Source organism: Passer domesticus, chromosome Z (assembly GCF_036417665.1).
Source record: "Passer domesticus isolate bPasDom1 chromosome Z, bPasDom1.hap1, whole genome shotgun sequence".
In the NCBI taxonomy this organism is placed as follows: domain Eukaryota; kingdom Metazoa; phylum Chordata; class Aves; order Passeriformes; family Passeridae; genus Passer; species Passer domesticus.
In genome coordinates, this window is record NC_087512.1 from 37,746,787 (window position 1) to 37,766,947 (window position 20,161).

Here is a 20,161-nt window from a genome sequence, read left to right on the forward strand (position 1 = left end):
GATAGATACTAGGCCAGGTGGAGATTTAGGCATTCTGGAGAAGCTATAAACTCTAATATCACGTTCTAAAGTTGCAGTACCTTATATTTCTCATTTATTACATTTAAACATACGACCAATAAGAACTACACTTCATGACACTCCTATGGATATGTTGTCTATAATTCTGATACTTCAATTTAATTCAAAACAGGAAATAGTTTCCATTCAATCCATCTCCCCAATACCACAACTACGTTCCTGGTCTGCTTTGAAATATTTTATAGGATGTAAAAAGTCTGTATACTAGGCATTTGTCAACTAGTAAGGCTATCGTTCACTTGGAATGCCAAGTGACTTCATAACTTTATATTCATTCACAATCAATGCCAATACTTTCAAAAGTATGCTGTACCTATTTAATGACTATTGAGCTGCAATTAAAAGCTTTCTCTCCCTTTCCTTAAATAATACTTACTTGCAACATAATTTGGGCTAGACTCATACAGACTTGGGGGTTTCAGTGGAAAAAAACCCAACAAAAACAACAAACAGTACTTTGACATTACTTTTTGGCTTTAAGATAACAAGGTAGAGTGAAAAATAACCCCACCACAATTAATACATCAGAGAGATCTGCCAGGCCTTTATAGCAATACAGGATTTTTTGGCTATAAAGAAACATATTGAATCTTCAGAGCACAGCCCATTCTTCACTGCTTCAGTTGTCTTCTTTTGTTTACAAGTCCCTGCTATCCTTCTCTGTGAATTGAATGCTAAACTGTCTCTGGAGAGACGTTATATTGCTTACAGAATGCCTCAGCAGATGGTGCTTCCTGTTGCAACAGAAGGCTGTGATTACACCTGAACTCTTCAAGCACTCTAACTTACACAGAAAAACAAGATAAATAGAAGTCTTACAGCTCTATCCTTTTCCACCTCTGTTCTCTCACCTTCAGAAAAAAAAAAAATCTAGATTTGGAAACGGCCAATATTTTACCACAATAGTTTGGCCCAACCTCCATTTCAGACATTTGATCACTCCGTACCCTGTTAGAGCACTGCTTATTATCGTTATAAAATAGAAGAAACCTCCACCAGGAAGAGTCCATAAACACAAAATGAAGCATCATGAACACCACTGGATTCAAAAGTTCAATGTTCTCTAGCAGTTTGCCACTGAATGTGAAATGGACCATTTTACAGAAGATCTATGAATTCTCTGCAGGAAAAGATTAATCCCATCTATTCCCCTGATCTATTAATTTCTGTAAAATGTAAAGCTATTTTTGGGACCATCTAGTTTAAAACCAAGAACAATGGCACCATAATAGGAAGGTAAATATTTATGTATTCTCTTAATAATTGGCAGATAAATAATTACTATTGAAAGGCAGCCACCTGAAATAAAGATTTTCAGTAAGTCTCTATATCCCCAATACTGTTATGCGTGGTTTCTACAGACAGCCTGCACAGCTCCTATGGACAAGGCAGGACAGAAGAGGGTCAATACTACTCTTTGCATGTATTAGTCATGCAAATTACTCTTTAATCTGGCAGAGAAATGTCCTTGTCTGTTGTGTGACTACACTGGGCTCTGCCTACATCTACCATGGTAATTTTGAGGTTTCATTATCTTCAAGCTTTCAGCACTCAAGTACATTCAAATCAAAACCAATTTTTAATTTTTTTGTAGAGTTCCAGGTGGCCAGAGACCACTTGGGACCTTGCAAAACAGCAACAGATGAGAATAGGTCCAAGTCCTTTTCTTATAGGAGTATATGGATCTGCCCACATCTTAGTGTCTATTCACTGAAGCTGGAAAGGCTGCATTCATGTGTGTTTTTGTCAGCAAATAGCAGTATTTTCATGATAAATGGATCCCCATCACAGATTACCTGCTCCTTCTCCCTGCTTCCAGACTGAACTAGAGAGAAAATTAAATTTGTGTCTGGGTTTTTCAATTTTTATCAATCTCTCACTTCTTATATGGACGATTCACCAGTTTAACTGTAAACCTTAGCAGAACTAAGTCTTTGGTGTTTTCTGTGAAATTTCACAAGTCTCACTATGCAAAATCATTTATAAAAGTTACTAATTAAAAAAAAATCCTCTCAGAATCTTACAGATTTCAACCATTAGCAATTTCTTAACCATCATTTTTTATGGGTGTGTTTTCCCCAAGAAGTTCTGGAAGATCTGAACAGCATCAGGTAATGACAAATTTCTTTAAATAGGAAAAAAAACCCCTTACCTTATCAGGTGATTGTCAGTAAAAAAAACCTCACTTTTTGCCTTCCCTTGCATTCTCAGGATACAGCTATACATTGTAACATACAGAGGAATGTGACAATAGCCAACTAATTGTCTTACTGCAGGGTTTCACATTTTTACCAAGCTCTAACCAGACCTGTCCCAGCTGTCCTGTTTCCAGTGTGTCTTTCTACTTGCCTCTTGCATCTGTGTTCCCTCACACTCCTCTCTGTAGGTGCACTCTCTTCCCACCAGCACAGCCCAAGGGAGAAGAATGTTCTCGGGCCCTTGTGTTCATTGCAACATTTCCCACTAACTCAAGTGTCTGGATGGTGCATCCCTTCTTATGACTAAAAAATAAAGCGAATTTATGTGTACTGACTGCGCATTTAAAAATTAGGATAGCACTCAGTCTTTAACTTGGTACGAGCCTCTCAGGTGTTCTAACAAGAGGCCTCAAAAGAAGATATGGGGGAATAAGTCAAATTCAGTACAAATAGTATTTTATTTTAAAGCCAGTATCAATTCCAGTTTTAGTCAGCTCAATTAATTTCTTTTAGATGTCAGTTGATACAGATCTGCCTATCTATATGAGTACTTAAGCATGATAAGCAACTGGAACTGGACAGGAACTGGATAGTAACACTAATTTTGTTAGAACACAAAAATGAGAAAGTCACAATGACTAGGTCAAGAATCCCCACAGGCTGTAAAGCACTTTTAAACACATGAAAAGAGTGTGCAACATTTTTATCCACATTAAAGATACATGGGTCAAAACCTGGTGGTCATCTCAGATTCCTTCACTCCTTTGTCCTGTACATCCACAACAATGGCAAACCATACCACATCTCATCTATGATGTTTTAAAAGCCTCTCCACCAGTCATTCTCCCATTGTGGTGGAACTGGAAAAAAAAAAACCAAACAAAAAAACCCAAAACAAAACAAAAAAACCTACTTTAGTTTTTCTAAATAAGATAATATTTTGCACAATTATGTCCATGCCTTATCTCATGTTATTTACATCCTTCTATACTTCCTTTACTCCCCTTAATTCTTAATATATCCTCATCTGCTCATATACAGTTTCATCTTTCTCATATTCACCTCCTGTTTTCCTACAGTTATTCATGTCTTGGTGCCAGTTAAGTAATTTCATCTCTCAGATGACTCCTCTTAGAAAAATGCTCTGTCCCTAAGCTATCTATTCAGGTAATCTTCTGCACTAAATACCCTCAACCCCTCACCCCACAAAAAAAACAAAAAAAAAACAAAAACAAAAACAAAAACAAAAACAAAAAAAAAAAAACAACCAAAAGCAAACCCAAACAAACAAACAAACAAACAAACAAAAAACATCCAAAAAAACCACCCAAGAAACCACAAAAAAATCTACATCTTATGCTTATGTAATGGGAGTAAAAGAACAATTATACAAAATATTAAAAGGTACTTAGTCATTGCAAGGCCTATCTTTGCACTTCTACTTGGCTGATGAAAATAAATGGTTCATTGGCTACATAAAATAGAATTGTTGTCTTTTATACATGGTGAAGTTAAGCCTTGAACTCAAGCACATTTTAAAAACTCTGTGTCCTCAGCCATTAATCCCAATGTATGATTAACACAGTTAAATTTGCAGCAAAGTAGCCAGGACAGATTCAGACAGCCAGAAATCTACACCTAGGGAAATACTGTATTTTCCTCCTGGTGTCCATGCATAGTCACAGTTTGCTTGCCTTGCATATCAGAGAAAGCCATTTCTTTCTTCCTTCTTTGACTGGTTCAGAAATCTCCTCTATTATTTAAAGACCTGTATTTTTTAATTGCATACATTTTTCTTATTGCTCTCGAGAATAATGATTACTCTAGATTTTTCTAACTTCTGGACAAAAATTTGAGGCCCGAGCCCCATACCAAGAACAACATGATTTTTACTGTCACCATCAGTTTTTTTCTGAATGGATTATTTTTGCTTTTTATGACAGAACTCTGCTTCTCAGAAAATCAGCTTAAATCTTTCCATATTCATATGAACACCTTAATATTCTTCTTAATGTTCTTTGGGATCTCTAAAAGGCAATAATTCTTTGTGTATTTTTGTGAAGTGCTTCACAAAACAGGGAGTTTTCCCAGATATTGCCAGAACATTTCAAAACTTACCATATTCCATTTTTTATGGCTTTTGGTTTGGAATGAGTGCTAGGACGACAGTGATGGAAGGAAACTGGTCTAAGCTGCTGCTGAAGCAGCAGGTCTTAGTGGTGTTATATGGAAAGAGCCATGCATTCAAACAATAAACCTCACTTACTAGATACATGCAAAGATGGATCATTGTTCTCTCTACAGAGGTTTCAAAGCACTTGTTTAGAGGTAGGCAAAAAGATTTTCATAAATTTTACATTCCAACAGTACTAGAAATAACACGTTTTGCTGAATCTTCAAATATCAGCACATCAGCTGCTGTTCATCCTGTTCCTCATCTGAGGAATAATAATGTGACACATATTAATGAAGTAGCCAGTGATCTTCAAGACCTCTATAACCCCATCCTCACACCTATATTTTAATGTATATTAACACTTTAGACATACTTCTCAGATAGGCTAATGAAGGGGGAAAAGGCAGAAGACCTGTGTTTTCATAGGAATTACACAAATATTACTGAAAACCTGGTTAAATGGATTTACATAAAATTGACAGAAAGTCAGTGGTAGAGTACAAAACAGAATCCAAAGCTAAGTAATACCATTAGATAAATATCCTTACTTTCAATGCATTGAAAGTACTTACTTTAAATTACTATGCATTGATACTACCTTACTATCCCCATTTTCAATGCAAAGTTATTTTTATCCTTGAGTTTACTGGAACATTGTACACAATCATCAGGAAAGAGATGAGTCAAACTTTAATATTGGACACGGTAGGGGAGTTGTGTTTCTCTACATTGCAAGTATCATCAGGTTTTCAGATTTAAACTTTAGTGTTGCATGCATTTCAGCATAAACACTAGTCAGAATGAAGATGATGACATAAAAAGACCTCCACAAATCTAGGGTCTTCCTTCTTCTGAAGGGTTTTTGAGGTCAGCTATTTTCAGGAAGGTCTACTGTCAATATCTGAATGAAATCACATATTCTGCTTCTTCATAGAACATCACCAAATGAGATAATCAAGATGCTTATTAAATTTCATAACGTTTACCAGGCTACAATATTGGTTATTAAAAAAAAGTCTCATGCAAGAAAATTTCATACTGTTTCCAGTTCAAGTTGATTGAAACCATTGAAGTTCACATGAAAAAAAAAATCATATAATATAAACGTTTTAATAAATTTTAATAAATTTATATTTACTTGTTTAAATACTAATATTTTGCATTTTGTTTCCTCCAATCAATGACTGAGAAAACAATGTGCAATGACACATGAATGAGAAAACAATGTGTAAGAATAATAAAATGTGGTTTACAATAGAATACATGTACTAATAGTAGAAAATTTGACAAAATATCAATGATTTTTTTAAATTTGGTTTTAAGGTCCTTGTTCTTGAGACACATACATGCAACAGTGACTCATGTTGTCAAAAAACTACATGTCCTTACAACATTTTTAAGATAGTTGCTATCTTCTCAGCTGACTTTGTTATTACTTTGAAGAAACAAACTCATCTAACAGAATCCAAGTGTTGAAACAAAGGAGCAGAGGTCTTAGGGAAGTTTTCAGGTTGAGAACAGGCTCACTAAATAATTGTTATTTTCTCTAAATTATATTAAATTTAAGCATTGAGATATAGGAGACCCAGAGGAAGGATAAGATAAGATTTTCAAACATCTGACTGATGGTCCATTTTTTTTAGATTACCAAATTTGAGTCAATGAATATATTGTTATTACTTTTAAATATGGAGTAATTTCTGCCTGGAATCCCCAACTACATTTTGTAACGTGAACTTACATTTATTGGAAAACTGAATGAGGTGTGGAATTAATTCATGTTATATGATGTTTTTTATATTTTAAAAGCATAGAATTTTTTTTAAATGGATGATGAAGGCAATTGTGAATGTGTCCACCAATTAGCAGCTAACCTGCAAACAAATTCTTGGCTTGGTAAATTAACAATTACTATTCAGTAGTCTCCTAAAATATTCTATTTCCTAGCTACTGGTCAATATATTTGCATTTGACCAAAGATGTCAGGTTGTATAAAGTCACTTTCTTTCCAAAGAGTTGTGCTGGATGCTGCCTTTTGGATTAAACCCTTCAGGTTTCTTTTTGTATTGAAATAAATTATATTTTCTTTAGCATTTGACAGATGCTGGTATATAAAGTATTACTGATTAAAAAAATATGTTCGATCAAACATGTCAACACTACTTGTATGGAGATATCATCATGTCCAGAAATTCATGTTCCTTCTCTTCTGCTGGATTCAGGGGACTAAAAAAGCAGAAGGACACTACAGTAATTTTGTAACATATCTGAATGAGTGTCATGATTCATTCGTGGTATTGGTAACAATATGGAAGGAGCTTTTTCCTTTTTTTTTTTTTTTTCCTCCTACGCATTGCTAAGCATTATAGAAACTCTTTGGGAAAGAATCACTAATCCAGCCACACAAGATCTTTTTAAGGCTCTCTCCTCTTTACCAGCACCAAGACTGACACCTGGTGCCTGAGCCAAGGATACTGCTCAGCTGCTAATGAAAACACCCCTCCAAATTAACACTGATTTCCAATAAAATGTATTGATTTAACAAGGCTGAAAGACTCCCATCCCTTTTACCCACCAATTTGCACACATATTCTAATTCTCATTCAAATCTATTGAAAGTGTAGCAAGCTTATGGACCATGATTACAGCCTTGTTCATCCCTTAACAGTTAGAGTTGCTGGATCATTAATACCAATAATGAGTTAGAATGGCAATTAGTGTCTAAATGAAATATGCCAGAAATTACTGATTTATCATTATGTTTGTCAGTGAAAATATACTATGGAATAGCAGGGTAAGCAATTATATCATTCCACAGACTGTAAAACTACAAGTTTTTCCTAGAAGATATCTAAGAAAAGTAATCACAAACACTGTAATTTTATTGCCAAACAATTTGTGATAAAGTCACAGCATGTAGTACAACAAGAAAATACAGCAATTTTTTAAAAGTGCAAACCCTTAAGGTGCTGTCTGTTAAACAGTTATTTGTTTGTTAGCTTGTTTACCCATTGCCTTCTTCTTCAGATGTTTCTCCTTTCACCAGATTTAAACTCTGTATCTTCATTCTCTTCTTGGACTACATTTCAGACACTTTCTCTCATTAAACTGCCTCAGACAAAAACTGCCAGGCAGCTTAGCCACCCCATTCTTCTCCTTCTTTTGTGCCTATTTTCCAAAATCTGTGGCAGAGAAAGGTGGTAAAACTAGGTTTGATCCTCATACATCACTTACTCATTTTCTAATGAAATCATCAAAATATGAATCTCAGAGATGTGCTGCTTGTAGTGTATAAAAAGTATTTCTAATCTCATCTCATACAGATACTATCTCTACCACTCCATCTTCTCCAACATTTCAATTTCACTGCAGCAGGAAGAAGCATGCTAAATTGAGAGGTTTTTAAGAGCACGTCACTGGATATTTCAGCAGAGTTTTAACATGAGTTCCTGAATTATTCTCTTGACTTCTTTTAGGATACAGAAAATTCACCTCTGTTTTACTCAGTTAGAGGCATTTTATTATTTTTTATATACTCACATATGTATAAAAGTATGAGGTATTCTAAATGCCCTATATTACATAAGAACTATCAAAAGCAAACAAAAAAAACCCTAACACACAAAAAGCCAAACAAAATGAAAAAAACCCAATGAACCCAAAATTTTGTATTAATTCTATTTTCATTTATTCTAAGAGTTTCAAATTTTGTCCATTGATCAGAATATGCCATTACAGCAATAGGAAAGATCACTTACCTTGAATCATTTGCCAGCAAAGAAAGACTAAAATTTGTGGATAAGATCAAGCAAAATACAAAGTATCCATATTAAGACAAACTCTGTCTTGTCACTAATTGTAACTCAGCAGTTGTTTATACAAAAGTTTGCATCAGATATTAAAACAGAGTGATTCCTAGCGCTCAGCTGTTTGGAACAAATTTATGCTGCAGATCACCTGCTACTCAAATTAGATTCTTTTAGGTATTTAGCATTTTCCAAGAGTTCCCTGGGAAGACGCCTGCAGTAGCTTGAAAACTCAAACACTCTAAGAAAACACAAGCTTGCCCATTCTAATGAAAGTGACACTCAAATATGAACAGTGAAGAAAAAGTCAATAAAAACTTCTACATGGATGAACCCCATGTTTGGTGTTACAGTTTATTTGTAGTCTCACTGTGACCAGTGTCCCGAATTAATTTTTACACCACAGAGTCACAATTTCTCAAGATGTTTGGAAGAATGGACTTGTCATATAGTCAAATCACTGTAGGAAGGATAAGGATATTCTCCCATCACTTTCAGCCAGTTCACAGTTGTCTGACATCCACTTCTTCTCAATGTGATCTCTGGAAAAGTCTCATTTTTTCTGAATTCCTCCTCCATGGACCTCATCCCTCGAACTAGAGAGGCACAGAGCTGCCTCCTATGGAATAGAAATATTAAGAATGTGAGAAAGTGTTGGAAGCAAAGCAAGAGGTAAGATTTATTTAAGTAATGGAACAGAATTATTCTACAAGCCTTTAAAAAGGCTTCAAAGCTTTTCAAACCTTGCATTTCAAAAGCCACACGTGTTTTGAGAACATGTGCGTTCTCTTGTCATTGCAAAGATAAACACTGAGTTGTCAATCAGGCTTTCTTTTTTTAGGGGACAACTTCTATTTTAAAACTTAATAGCAAAGACAAAGAAAGTGTTTGCCAGGCCTTTGGTGTAAGCTGTAAGTCATCAGTTTGTAACAAATTTAAAGTTTTTGTGAGAATATATCCTAGTGCTTCTTAGCAGTTGTCTTAAAGACTCTACCAGGAAGAGCAAGTGACTTTGGGGACCCAGACTAATGGCTGGTCATGTTTAGTTTATTCAGTTCTAAGTAACCAGTATGACATACATCTCTCATTCCAATAAACCACACTTCTCTCACAAAGGGAAAATATTGAGAGCTATTCTGGGAAGATTTAAGTTTGACTTGATAAATTCTAAAAGCAAAGGACAGAAAGTATATGTCACATGTTCTTATTGCCTAGTAAGTAGACAAATATTCATGAAGAAAACGAGGAAAAAGATTTTGAAATCATTAAGCAGGAAAGCCATACTATTATCTGATTTCTCTCAAACAGAATGTCAAGATTCAAATTTCTCATTCTACCATAACCAATTTTGATTGTGTAGCTATTTCTCCTAAATCAGATTTCACAGCTGAAAATAGTATTTTAAGCAGAGCAGCAGTAGCAATAGTAAGATATCCACAGAATGCAACACAGACACCACTCCATTAAAAGGATAACCATTACACCATTATTGTCTTGAAATACAAACTTATATCCCTGATGGTGGACTCATTGATCTGACATTATACACCATGCATCCATGTAACAGACTTACTGCAGTCATGCAGAAAAAACTTTCAGATTTAGGTTCTGTAGATCAGTTCTCTCAGTGCATAAAGTGTAGAGCATAGTCTGCATGCCTGTAATAACTCCTAATCTACTTTCCATGTAGGTTTATGGCTACTCAGATTCTTCCACTGTCACTTCTTTATCTTCCACTAGATAAGGCATGCTATGGTAAGAAATATTGGTCAGTCATTTTCAACAGGAAAGGCAAAGGACAGACTTGGCATTTTGTTATTCATCTCTAGACATGTCCTCATCAAAAAGGTCAAATTTTCTACAGAAAATCCTGTAGTGTCATTTTGTTGTCGTGGGATAATTTATGCTCAAAGGCCTCCTGTTATTTTAGGCTTTACAGTTAAGCATCAACATCATACACCACCCTTCATCATCATCACCATCAGAGACACTAGTTCAGCACTGGAAACAGAAATCAGGTAAAGGCTTGGAGGGTCAGTTCAAATAAGCATTCAAAAGCTCAACTGTTTATCAAAATAATTTCCATTTTTAGAGAAGACTGGAAATCCTTTAAAAGTAAACTGCATGGTAAGTTTAGGCCATGATATGCAGAGGACCCTAAGAATAAGACCCTTAACATAATAAACATATATACATTAAGACTATAACATTATGACTTTTTTCATTCCTTTAATTGATAATTTCTAAGCAGTAAGGTCTGCCTTAAATAGAAGATCATTGATGTTTAGAGGCAAAATTTGGAACAGAACTAGTAAGGACAGACAGAACACAAAACCCAAACTGATGTGTTGCTAGAACACTGAAACCCAGGTTCACAAGGGTCAGTCTGTAGGGTCATTCTTGCACAGCTCCTACTTACTTGTCCTGTTATGGGAGTCCCTAAGTAAGAATAGACAAATACCAGCTCAGCTCTGGGTTTAGTAGATAGCTACTGGTATAGTAGATTGGGGACTCCTTCCAGTTAGCCATTTCCCATTCCATCTGGAGTACGCACTTTGGGGACAAGATATTGCGTAAGTTAATTTGAAGGGTGGATGGTCAAGAAATAGGAAGTATTCAAATTTGACTGTCTAACTGGAGAAAGTTTATGTGCAGTCCATCAGAATGCTGTCTCTCAGACAGCTTGTTACTGAAGACAAGTATAAGAGCAAGCAAACTGTACACATAAATCTGCAGCTTATTAAAAAGAAAAACACACACTGTCCTTGACAGTATCTTTCCACGTTGCCAGCTATAGGGTAAAAAAGTATGTTTTCCCACCTCCTGAAGACTCAAGCTGAAGACCCCAAACTTCTCTCACAAATATGTATCTTCATGGAAAAATTTAGTTAAAATATAAGTAGAAAAGAGTATATTTGTGACATATATAAGAGTAATATTTGTGACAACATCTGTAATGCAAACTTCTGAGCAAACTTCCGAGAATTTCAGTGTGAAAAATTGTCAGATATATTTGCTTAATTTTTTTTAACTATTACAAAACTGATTGATGTACAAGCACAAAGGCCTGGACAGGAAATCACTACATTGCACTAGAAGATGAAAATCAGAGGACAGTGAGGTATGGAGAAATGTTCATTAATAAGTTAGATGAAGGTGTGTTGAAGATGTTAAAACAAAATGTGCAGGTTTTTATTTGTAGATCCTAGAGAACTGGCAAGACAAAAGTTTTTTTGCTTTGGTTTTGCACAGCAGCACTTACACAAAAGTCATGATGCAGCAGCCTCATTGCATTAGCCAGCTAGTGAGTGTTACTACTTCTGAAAAGTCTGACTGTACGAAATCATTCCGAATCAGAGGTAGCAAAGGAGTGGCCTTTTCCTCCCCCTTCTTCAAGGATCTGCCAAGCATGTCAGATTGTTCATGTTAAATTATGCTGGATGGCACTGAGATGTGCACTGCTGTCATCTAATGGCTGAGTTGCAGCTGTCAAATCCATCGCACTGTGAGCCTCCTGCAACAATCCAACACAGGTCCAAAACAGAAACAGACCTTTATCTGCTAATTCACAAGTAGTTCAAACCTGACAAATAAAGAATGTGCATAATAATGAGAGAAGAATAATAATCTTAACCACTCTAACAACTTTGGCTTGCCTGCAGAAAAACTAGTTTATTAAAATCTCATTGCCAAACTCATTTCTGGCACAATGTACAATGGTTCTTTTGCAATGGTCAGCAGCTTTTTTGGCTATAAATTTTAAACCTTCACATCAGGCAGAAAGAGGGGCATTACTGAAAATTAAAAGACTATCCATAAAATCAAAGTATTTTTCTGTATATCTATACCTTGTATTGTGGCCATGGCTTTAGCAATTTCACTCCAATTACAAACTGAGACTCAACAATAATTAAGCTTGTACCCTTTACATATTTATTGTCCTTACTGACCTCTCTATTTATTTAGTAAACTATCTTTCTTAAGTTTTCCTGTGGTTCAGTCCGTGCTAGGAAAACACTAATCTCTCCCAGGTTTTAGCTTTCTCAGTTCCCCTGCACCATGGTTTGACCTGCAGGCAAATGAAGCCATTCAAATATTTGCTTATCTTGTCATCTGTTCTCATCAGACCTTGCAATTCCTGTCATGCCCCACATGTCAGTTTAAAGCATAACGTCATTAATACCTCCAGTGCACTAATGGATGCTTCACACATGAACGCATTAATGAAATGTGTTATTGTTTTCCCTCACAGGACATTAACAATCTCGCTCACGCTGAGCCTCTGAAGCCCTGCAGTGCTGCTGAAAACCACTAGCTATCAAATGAACCCTCAGTTACGCCTCAGTAACTTTAAGTTCAAGTTTATCACTGAAGTGTCACTAATGTGAGGAGAAGATACAAGCCTCTAAGGTCTTTTGGGCCCAGCTTCAATTACCTTAAAGAGTAACAGGAGGCAATAGCTGCAAGGGAAAAATACACCATCATATAAATGAAATGCTGTCAAGACAAAATAGGAAAGATCTGGGTGTCAATGTGGTAATTTGTTTCTTGTTTCTACCCTTTCTCTCTGGACTGGTGGCTTGGATAATGAGGACAGAATTGCTTTTCTAGGGGATTTAAACAGAAATAGTCTCATTTCCTGATAGAGATTTTAAATATAAGAGGAAATAAAAATTTCTTACGCAAACCATATTTAAAATTGCTTTTGAGTATCTTTAAGAATTATTTCCAGAGGAGCTGTGAAATGGCCACAGCAGGTTATACAGCTTTCACATACAGGTTAGCTAAAGAAGACTGCTAATCTTCTGTTAGTCTGTGGTTGCTAGAGCACTTTGGCAGAAGAAATATAGTGGTGCTGTTTCCACACCAGGAATAATTCACTGCCTTTTCTACAGGTCAAAGGAGAATAAAAAACAAGGTTTCCCCTGCATTCATATCCACTATAAGGATCAGTTTCTGATCCTGCATTAGAAGGTTTTGGGTTTTTCTGCAAAGCCACTGGAGGAAGTATGGTTAGACTTAAAAGTCAGAAATCAGAGTAGCTGGTAACTTTAAATTTTCCTCTATATAATAAATAATTTTCTGTAAAGTTCTGAACAGGACTAAATACAGAAAAGTCTGGAATTTTATCTGGTTTTTCAGGTATGAAATCAGGAAGTTTTCTTATACTACAGTCAGCCTTTGGCCCTCACTTTATTCTCAAGTAGTGATGCCCCTATATAGAGGCTATGAGCACAGCTAGGAGTGAGGTCATGCTGGAAACAGGCAGTAGAGATCCCCAGCTGTAGAAGAAACAAATAAGTAAATGCTGGAAAGCCATTCCTGGCTTGTTCTACTCTAGCACCTCCTACCTGTGAACTCCCCTGAAAGCTCCATTTTTCCTCATTAGTCCAAGATATGACATGAATCTCACAGCTCTTCAGCATAGGAAGTTTCTGATGAGTAGTGTGCAAGGTCAGGAAGGTCAGCCACCCCTATGTAAGTTTATTGCATATTAACCTCTTAAGGCAATCCCTAAATGCCTTCATATAGTTGTAGCATAAATCCCATATATATATCCTGTATATTGTATCAGAAAAGTGCCACAGAACTAAAACATAAACTGGGAGAATGAATCCTGTAATCCAAATTAACAAAGTACTCCAGAAACTATTACTGCCATAAATATACAGCTGTCTTCTCTAGACTCAAGTGGATTACCAAGAAATGTTTCATTCTTCTCAGGGTACCAACAAATAGTTGCTGTTTCGTGTTTCTAAAATTCAGACAAATGGAAATATTACAGAATTTCATATGCTTATAATCCAGAAGCAGTCCTGATAACTCATCCCCTTGCTCATACAAGTCTTCTTCCATAAAACATTTTCTTTTCTCCAGCATATATTTCCATAAAGAGCGGGGTAAAATTAGTGTCAGGATATGAGAGTTTTTTCTTCACTGTGGATTTATTAGTGTTATCATGTCCTCCTTCTTAGGATCTCACAAATCAGTAGTGGATCACAGTATCTCTGGCACAGACATCACAGACTGTCTGAAGCATCCTAATTTTTTCTTTTGTATTGCCATTAGCTAATCAATATGCCATATAAATCTGTGACAAGCTAATGCTATTACATGTCATGCTGGACTTCATTTCTGAACATTTCAAACCAAGCATTTTTCATTACCTACCCATTTCTTCCTCTTAATTTGCTAATGGGAAAACTTATGCTGGAGTGAAGAAATTTTATCTTATGTGCTGCTGAACAAGCTAAAATAAGGTATGGACAACAGCCAGCAAGGATTTCCTAATGGCTTTCCTCTTTTCTTTTTTTAAATATGTACTCATATACGCCAAAGGGAAGTGTTCTAGCACCAGAAATTCTGATTGCTAACTAATGGAAAGGATGAATTGCTTGCCATTTGGAACTGTTGTACAGCATAAAGTACATGGTCACATGCTTCCTACGTAGTTATCAGTACACTCAATTTCAGTAAATCAACCATTTCTTTGATAACATGCACAGTAGTAAATTAAAGCACCAGGGAATATTTCTATGCACAGAAATCCAGTTATTTCTAATTCAAGGTTTTTAAATGACCCCTATTGCTCTCCTAAAACATTTCCAGGTGCAGCTCAAGAGTTGAGAAGGACTCATGTCTATGCCAACTGATGGTTTAAGACCAAATTTCATGTTTCAGTAAGTTTAAAATAATTTGGACAGAGGCTGCTTTGTGTCAGTGTTAAGAAAGCACTAACCTCATTTAGCCAATTTGAGTAGATTACAACCTTCAATGTCACTCCTCATATATAGTTTATATATATGAAATGATGATACAACACACACATACACATTTCCATATTAGCTTGTTAGTCAATTCCTACTTACTCACTACATATTTTTGTAAATGGAATATTAAGGTGTGTTAAGATAAGGTTTGCCACTTGCCATATCAAATGGAGGGGAAAGTTTACCTACCTATGTCTACATTAAAAGGTAACTAATGCATCACAGCATTAAGACACTGATGCAAGTAGTAGGTGATGGATACCTCAACCCTGAGAATATTCAGAATCAGGTTGGATGGGGTCTGAGGAACCTGCTCTAGAGGTAAGTGTACCCTCCCATGGCAAGGAGGTTGAAGTAGATGACCTTTAATGGTGACTTTCAACCCAAAGTATTCTATGATTCTGTAATTCCATTTATATTGAATCTGTACATTTAAAGAACAGGTACTGAGATGTCTTCATGTATACATCTAGACAGCATGCAATAGAGGGAGATGATAGTTTAGTGCAACCTAGGGCTGAGCATTCCAAACGCTTCTGTAGTCTAAAACTGTCCAGTTCTCTAATGTATATGCAATTTCATTTCTTGAAATACTGAGCACCAACAAAATATTTTTTATTACCTGTTTTACTACCACAATGTCTTCCTAGCTTCTCTTGCCCAAGGAAAGATTCCCAAGGGCAGCCACATAATAATGAGAAAGTCTTGCAGATGCAGACCCCTCAGCTAATGGATATGTATCTCAAAAGCAATTATTTATTTATTTGTTTGTTTGTTTGTTTATTTTCAAGTGCCCTAAGAATTTCCAAATTAACTTCAACTTTGGTTAAAAGTGTCATAGCTGCAGGGGTACTAATTAATTTACCTTTTCACTTTGAAACAAAATCTAGTGCAAGGTATAAAATGTGAACAACGCTATTATCCATATGAGAAACTAACCTATAATTTGTTTAGGTAAGACATATCTTTGCTCTTTGCTTAGTATTTTCTTTCCACAGTGTGGGAGCAGATGCTGTTTTTTTCTTCCTTTCCCATCAAAGCATGGAAAAAGCATCTCCCCACGCTGAGAAGAAGGTCTGCCCACTTGGTACTGCCTGCCTGAAACTATTAGTTCTCCCTATCTTCTCTCCCTATCCCACCTAGTGGTGGCTAAAGCACCTAGTGAACATCTAGAAGCACCTAGTGAACATACATATATATGTATGTGTGTGTTTCTTTGCATGCAGAAAAGTAGCCAAAAGTTCCCAAGGGACACATTTCTAGGCGTGTTCATGTGTCTAAAGATTCAATGCCAGCTGGGCCTGTAGGTTATATTAAATCACTTCCCATTATATACTTAGATAAAGTTTTGAAATGTTTGCAGATGCCTCGTTCTTCAACGTTATAGGTAATGTGAAAATACGGAGGTGGAGGGAAACTTAGCCCACAGGGAGAAAAAAGACTTCTGCCACACAGAAGAGCAGTGCCAATTCCTACTGGTCATGCCTGGATTGCTTCTAGTGAGCAGCCTTCGTAGCAGCTGGGATCACAGCATGCCCCCTGTCTATATGGCAGCCTGCTCTGAAGAGTCTCCCTGTACACTACATCATCAAACAGACACACACAGCTTCATGAACTTTATAGAATTCCCTATGGCTATACTTCAAGCCATGCTTTCAGGCTTATTTTCTGTATGGGCATGTCCTGGTTTAACCCCTGCTTGCAATTAAATACCCTTTAGCCTCTTACTCAAGCACACTCTCCAAGGGGATAGGGAGGAGAATCACAAAAAGGTAAAACCCACAGCCTGTGATAAGAACAGTATAATAACTGAAAGAAAGCAAAATAATAATAATTAAAAGAAAGAGAGGACTAAAATGTAAGAGAAACAAGAGATGCCCAGTACAACTGCTCAGCAGCTGCAGACTGATGCCCATCCCATTCCTCAGCAGCTCTAAGGCCTCTTCCCCTGAGTTCATGCACATGGTATGGAATATCCCTTTGGCCAGTTTGGGTCAGGTGCTCTGGCAGTGCTCCCTCCTGGCTTTTTGTGCATCTTCTGGCTGGCAGAGCATGGGAAACTGCAAAGTCCTTGACTTAGGGTAAGTGGTATTCAACAGCAACTAAAATATCTGTGGGTTGCCAGCAAGAGAGAGACAGCCATCATATGTGTGACTAGATACCTCAGAGTTTGGTGTGTATGGCTGATATATTAAGATCCAATGAGTTGCAAGACTTCATCTTCACTGAATAATTTGGTGAAGAAGCATAGGCATAGAAATAGGAAGTACTAACTGTTACTGACAGAAAGGAAGAGAGCAGATGTGGATCTCAGGGCAATCATATAAATAGGGTCACTTTCACTATGAACCTCTAAGCAAACCCATGCTGTTATAGTATCCCATACTCTTGCTTCAATCTCATCCCTGATCCTGGTTATATTGCCAAATATATAGCAGAATGACAAGACTTCTAGGATATAGTTCAGAAGCCCAACAGGAAGCAAGTCACAGATTATATGATCTAGCTTATGGTTTCAGCTCAATGAGTATGGCCATGGGAGAAAGATGTTTTTTGGTTTTTTTTTTTTTTGGTTTTTTTTTTTGTTTTTGTTTTTGTTTTTTTTGTTTGTTTGTTTGTTTGTTTTTGGTTTTGTTTTGTTTTGTTTTTTTGTTTTTGTTTTTGGTTTGGTTTGGTTTTTTTTAACTGGACTATCCAAGTAATTTCAGAGTTTTTAATATATTTTCATTATCCCTCAAATTTCTAATCCCAAAATACAAAGGGATATTAAAGAAAACTACTGCTGAGGACATGGATTAAGTCCATCCTTTATAGCATTAGTCCACTAGGATTTAACTCTCTAGTATGTCTACAAGTAGCATTTGTGGATGACATCAAATACTGTATAGGCAAGAATAATACAGCTGGTTCACATGAAAGCACAGCCTACCTGTTTTCAAGAATGAGATTTACACAATACCTCTAACTAAGGAAGTTAGTTGAGTGTTTTCAGGAATAACTATCAAAAAAAGCTTCTTGTTTTCTGAAGACTGACAGACATTTAACAAGTTTCCTATTGAATCTAATATTTTTAAAATGTAAGTGTTAATGACTTTTTTGCCAAAATGCATTAAAATCTTTCATAGTATTATCACACTGAGATATTGGACATAAATTCTTCTTTAGGGGTTTAGGATTTTTCCTTTTGTTTCTTTCTGTCATGGAATTTTGTCCCATCTGTCACTAAGAAACCATAACGATTGGTACTTAGGAGAGACAAAAAAGGCTGCCAAGCACAGGGTGTGAGGGCACCTGGCTGCTCTTCTCTCATCTGAGGGGTTTCTCTTGGAGCAGCAGAGATACCTGGAGGTTCGGACTGGAGGAAATGGTCCGGTGCAGGTCCTGGCTCTCTTCCCTGTCGGCTTTGGAAGGAGAGAGAGCCTGCATTTGCTCTTCTCGTAAGAGCTGCCATTACACTGGGACCTCATTAATACACTACCTTACTAAAAAAAGAACTTTCATCATCTGCTCGGGTGCCTCAGGGAAAACCCCTGAACTCTGAGCCCTTTTCCCTCCAAGGGAGCTTCTCCCGGCTGTGTCTGGGAGCCCGGCTGCCACTGCCCAGCCATGCTGTTCTCTGCCACAGCTCCGGCTTTTTACCACACCGCAGCTCCGCATCCCCTGCCTGCCAGGACACCCTGCGCTTCCAGTTACAGTTGCAGAGTTTCTGCTGCCTCTTGCTTGCTGCCCCAGGTGAGCCCACCCTGGCGTTCCAGCCGCGGCTCCGAGGCTCCTGCTGGGGCCCGTGTTCGCCAGCGCGTCCGCCAGCGCCGCGTGAGGGCCTGGGCCGCGCCGCGCACAGCGCCCCCTGCCGGCGCGGGGGAATCACCGCACCCGCCCGGCCCCCCGGGAGCCAGCAGCGCCCCCTGCCGGCTGCGACCGGAACCGCTCCAGAAGCACTGAAAGAGCGGGAGAGACTTCCCTGGGATCACTGCTCCCGCTCGCTGCGCCAGCAGCGGCGCTGATTGCCTGCCTGCTTACACAGACACGCACTCGCACACACGCTAGTACGCACACACACTAGCAAAAAAACTGGTATTCCTTTCCCATATCTTTGCCTGAAAGGCCCTTAATTTCAAAGCTATAATAATCTGGGGGGAAGGGACACATACTCTTCATTCTAAGGGAGATTCCTGCCTTCTTTGCTAGACACCTGTCTTTCAAACCAAGACAATTCTACCCTGGTTCTCTAATATAATCAGAAAATTTAAGTACTTTGCAGTAATGAAACTGATTTCAAACAATTTTTAAGAGTGGTAATATATCAATGAGGTCTCTGTGAATAAAAGTAATTAATTTGATTCAGTTGTACTTGTCTTTCACTTTCTGCAATTGTTTGTAGTGAACTAGATTCTGATACTAAGGTGTTGATAAAACAAAGCAGCTTTCTTGTGCTAATAATTGCACAAGAATCATCTGCCACAGCAGCCTCAAAGTCATGGAGTCAGGATCAGGAGTTATACTACACCACATGGAAAAGCAAACAGCACATGTATGCAGTGAACCATAACCAAGAAATACGCTGTGTTCCTAAATAGTGTACTGCATACTAAGATTTTGAAAAACACTGTAAAAAATTACAACTTAAAAATTACAAATTGCAACAACAAATTACAACAACATCAGTCATCATTCATCATGAATGAATAAAATATTCTCTAGTTCAGCGTTTTTTTGAATGGAGAAATTCTTGCAGTTAGATTTTGGATAGCTTCTGGAGTAGCTGCCATTCACATTTTTTTGGGCTATAACAATTTGCTGGGGCATAGATGTCTGGGTACACAGACATTCTTCAGGTAAGTGCAAGCTGAGTCACTATAAATCACTATCTTTGCTCATGATAGTGGAAAATAATGAACAAATAACATCACCTGAACCTTAACATCCTATATTTGCCCCTCCAACAGACTGTGCATCACTGATGTGTAATCAGAGACCAACTGACCTTGTTATTATTGTCTTCATCACAGTCATATGTAATCATATCACGAAATGCAAAATTCATTTAGAAGTACTGTAACTTTAAATGTTTATCACCTAAGAAATCAGAATCACCATTTTCAAGAACAGTGGAAACTGAAAAATCTGTGA

General features: G+C 37.2%; 1 long non-coding RNA gene across 2 annotated transcripts; it reads right to left on the minus strand.

Moving 5' to 3' along the window:
• Window positions 1-6,781: 6,781 nt before the first annotated feature.
• Window positions 6,782-17,588, minus strand: LOC135290667 (uncharacterized). 2 transcript variants are annotated; one of them, XR_010353434.1, is made up of 4 exons: window positions 11,524-17,588; window positions 9,835-10,011; window positions 8,214-8,880; window positions 6,782-7,637 (listed from the first exon to the last, which is right to left on the minus strand). It is a non-coding gene; the product is annotated as an uncharacterized LOC135290667 (long non-coding RNA). The 2 variants fall into 2 exon arrangements; XR_010353433.1 differs by lacking the exon at window positions 6,782-7,637 and having other exon boundaries at window positions 8,062-8,880.
• Between the last annotated feature and the right edge of the window lie 2,573 nt (window positions 17,589-20,161).